General features: G+C 41.2%; 1 pseudogene; it reads right to left on the reverse strand.

Annotated features, from left to right (window-relative positions):
- Positions 1–2,961: 2,961 nt before the first annotated feature.
- On the reverse strand, positions 2,962–3,313 carry LOC102848571 (annotated as a pseudogene).
- Between the last annotated feature and the right edge of the window lie 1,237 nt (positions 3,314–4,550).

Below are 4,550 nucleotides of genomic sequence, written 5' to 3' on the forward strand. Positions count from 1 at the left end.
TAAAGACAGAGTGCAGCTTCTTTGCATCAGTTTTATATTACTTGTACTAGTTGACCAGGAGATCGTGGTGCTGTGACTGTGACTGTTTTCTAGCAGCACAAGGAAGACTTGCTCCCCTTCTCTATCACATAATGGTTTCCGAGTGGAGTAATGGGCAAAGGATTACAAAAGCAAATTGTGAACTCTTAGTTTAAAAAAAAAAATAAAAACATTTTAGTACAGTGGAAAAAATTCCAAATCTAATGAAAACCTTTTTATTTTTCTTTTATTATTATTAATTTCAATGAACATCTACAGAGATTTTGGAATTCCATTCATTCATTGTTGTACTTTTCTTATTTTTCTTTCTTTTTTTAAATCTGATGAAAACTTTAAGTCTGTACGTTCAGGGAACTCAATAATCACCAACACAAGAAACATGAAGAAAATAGCATCTGATCACAATTAGGTTACTCAAATCAGTGAGAAAATGTTAAAAGAAGCCAGAGTAAAACGAAAAGTGTGTTATGTAGAGAGTCTCAAAAGTGAAAATGAAAGAGAGTGCTTCTAATTGAGACTGTGAGCCAGCAGTGTTACTGAACTGTGCATGCAAACATGTGAATTTGTTTATGCTTTTCTATGTACATTCTCACCCATTAAAAAAAAAGAAATTATTAGGGCACTAAAGCATGCAAGTGAGAATACATTGTTAAAGTAATCAAAGAAACCATAATCTGTCTGAGTGTTCTATGTTGTTGGTGTTAGGTGCTGTTGAGACAGCTATACCTAATAGTGATCTCATGAACAATGGATCTGAACCTTTGCCTATCCTGGGCCAGCCTCACCAACTCTGAGGAGCTGCTGCAGTTCCTGTAAGCTCATCTTATTGAGGGTCTTCCTCTCTTTTGCTGACCACCTGCCTTTCCAAGCTGTCCTTGTCCAAGGACTGGACCCTCCTAACAATATGCCCAAAATATGTGAGCCCAAGCTTCACCGTCCTTGCCTCCAAGGAGCACCCTGGCTGTACCTTCCCAAGACATACTTGTTCATTTGGCAGTCCATGGGATATCCACTACTCTTCTCTAATACCACAACTCCAAAGCACTGATTCTTCTTTACTCATCCTTATTCTCGGATGTAAAACAAGAAAAGAAAAGAGCATGGCTTGAGTCGGGGGCACCTTAGGCATGAAACTGACATCACTGCTCCAAAACACCTTAGAGAGTTCTTTGACAGCAGACTTACCCAGTCACTAGGTCTTTTGATTTCTTGACTGCTGGTGCTGAGGATGCTGATTGTGGATCCAAGCTAGATGAAATCTTTGACAACTTCAATCTTTTCTCCACCTATGATGCTGTTGGCTATTAGCCCAGTGGTAATGACCTTTGTTTTCTTGATGTTGAGATGTAATCCATATTGAAGGCTGTAGTCTTTGAAATTATGGAGCGTTTCAAGTCCTCTTCGCTTTCAGCATAATGCAGGTTGCTGATGAGTCTTCCTCTAATCCTGACACCACACTCTTCTTAATAAAGTCCAGCCTCTCAAATGATTTGACATATAGAGTTAACAGTTAAAGAAAAAGGATACAGCCCCCAGGCACACCTTTCTTGATTTTAAACCATGCAGTGTTCCCTTGCTCTGTTTGGACAACAGCTTCTTGGCTTAAGTACAGATTTTGCAGGAGGACAATTAAGTACTCCGGGATTCCCATTCTTCTCTGTTAGCCATAATTTGTTATGTTCCACATAAACACCCTTTTTGCACAGTAAATAAAACACATTTAAACATCCTTCTGCTATTCTCTGCTTTCATCCAAGATCCATCTGACATCAACAATAATATCTTTCATGCTACAGCCTCTTCTAAATCCAGCTTGTATTTCTGGCAGTTCTCTGTCAATGTATTTTCTGTTCTAGCTATTTCTGGATAATCTTCAAGAGTTTACTTGCATATGATACAAACGGTATTATTCAATAATTCCCACGTTCTGCTGGATACTTTTTTGGAAATGGGAATAATATGGATTTCTTCCTGGCAGTTGACCACGTAGCTGTCTTCCAATTTTCTTGGTGTAGACTGGTGAGCATATCCAGGACTACATCTCATCTTGATGTTGAAACACTTCAACTGCTATTTCATCTATTCCAGGAGTCTTATTTTTCAACAATGCCTTCAGTCTACCTTGAACTTCTTTCATTACCATTGGTTCCTGATCATAGGCTACCTCCTGAAAGAGTTCTGTGTCAGCCAATTCTTCCTGGTATAGTGACTTTGTATATCCCCTCCATCTTCTTTGGAAATTTCCTTTTTGCTCAAGATTTTACCCATAGCACCCTTTAGCATTGCAACTCGAGGCCTGAATTCTTTTAGTTTGAAAAATGCTGAGTGTGTTCTCTTTTTATTTTCTAATGTGTCTTTGCACATTTCATTGTCATACTTTGTCTTCTCATACTGCCTTTTGAAATCTTCTGTCCAACTCTTCTACATTGCCATCTCTCCCCTTTATTTTGACTTCCCCATGTCACCGTGCAATTTTCAGAGTGTCTCCTGACTTCCATTATATCTCCCTCTTTTTTTTTGGTGGTTTCCTCTTTATTGATGAGTCTCCTACCTTCCCCACTCCACAATTTCAGTCCCTTCCATACATCCCCAAAGAGAAGGTAAAGAAAGGAATTGTTGGGGTTTGGACCCCTTGTGTATTTAGAAAGGGAACAGAAACCAAAACAATCACTGGATGTGAGGCTGACAACCCAAAGCCTGAAGCAGAGTAGAAAAGGTGACAGAGAAAGGTGAAGGAAGGGAAAGGAGGTACTTGGGGCCATTCTCACCATCACCCTGCCTGCTAAGGGGGCTCGAGAAAAAGCTTCAAACATTAAGTAGTGCAGGTCTTCAAATAAGGAAAGTTGTTGAACCTGTAGAAAGGGGGTACACCTTTGTCTATGTAGAATGGGAGCCCCACGCACACAGTTAAGGGATGCAGCTTCACAGACTGTAGACACTTTCATCACCGTAGGCAATGTATAAGAGAGAAGTCTTTGTGGTATTCCTGGTACAGCTGACCCTGTATAGAACTAGTGGGTGGAATGACATGGTTGACAAAGAAAATCAAGGCATCTTCAGCTCAGAGATGAATTCGCTTCCAGATCAAGAAGTAAAACTGACCAACTGTGAGATCAGAAGGCACCAGGTAGTTCTTTTTGTCCATATCTCCTATCCAAGCTTTGGGAGCCTTCTCTACTATCACAGAGACCCGGTCTGGATATTTCTTTCAGATCTTCTCGCCCTCAGAGTGGTGCTTCTCGAACGGATGCTCCTCTTTATATATGAACTTCATCCTCCTGGGGACCAGGCTGGACCGGGCAGGGCTGAGGGAACCCGGAGGGGAGGAGGAGGGGGCCGGGGGAGGGGAGGGTGTTGGGTCAGCCAACAGCAAAGGAGATGACTTGGACTCAGCGGGGCGATTCCCAGGCCTTGCGCCACTTCCCCAATCACCAAGCCTGGCCTCCTAGAACAGTCCCACTGGGTAAGAGATGCCACTGGCACAGTGGCTCTAACGCCACCTTATGATCCCTTATTTCTCCTTTGTCTTTGCACTAATGAAGCCCACTGAGCTGAGTCACCTCCACCACCAGCCTTGGGCCCCTGAGTATTCAATATCCAATAAAAATGTCTTTTAAAGAGAAAAGTAAGATACTTTACCAAAAGTTCCAAGAATTTTCCAAAGAAAATAAACAAATGGCCAATAAGCACATAAAAAAGATGCCATCATTCATTCCCGGGTTTCGGCACCAAAAAAAGATGCAATCAAAAATAGTACACAAAAACTAAAATGACATACCATTTGATAACAAGGAAGACAGCTATAATTTACAAAACAGAAAATAACAAGTGAGAAATTGAAATATTCATGTATGGAAGATGGGAATATAAAATTATTCCAGTTACTGAAGAAAAGTGTCTCACAATTTTTCCCAAACAAAAAGATAGAACTACGACATTATTGTTGTACACAGTCAAGTCAGAACCAACTCTTAGCTGACCCTCCAGCAGATTTTCAGAGGCAATAAAGTACAAAGGAGAAGACTGCTCTTCTTTATCTGGAGTTGCTGCTGGTAGATTTGAACTGCCAGAAAGGTGCCACCTTTGGGTGGCCACTAGGCAATCAGAGCTCCCTAAAAATTGATATTGTGTACCGCTGGGTCAGAATCAACCCATAGCTGACCCTCTAGCAAGTTCTCAGAGGTGCTTAATCACACAGAAGGAGAGTGTCCATCCTTCTCCCACAGAGCAGACTGGTGGAATTCAAACTGTGTCTTTGGGATTCCAACATAGCTTCTTGCCACTAGGCCATCAGAGTTCCCAAAATTAACATAACCCTCAAAAACTGAAAACAAACAAAAATTGTTATACCTAATAGCCAACTATGCAAAGGCTTTTGACTGTGTGGATCACAACGAGCTGTGGCTGACTCTGAGAAGAATGGGAATCCCAGAACATTTGATTGTGCCAATGTGAAACCTATACTTGGACCAAGAGTCAGTTGTAAGAACAGAGCAAGGAAACACTACATG

The sequence above is a fragment of the Elephantulus edwardii genome, unplaced genomic scaffold (genome assembly GCF_000299155.1).
Source record: "Elephantulus edwardii isolate Elephantulus edwardi_28Jun2011 unplaced genomic scaffold, EleEdw1.0 scaffold00006, whole genome shotgun sequence".
NCBI lineage: Eukaryota > Metazoa > Chordata > Mammalia > Macroscelidea > Macroscelididae > Elephantulus > Elephantulus edwardii.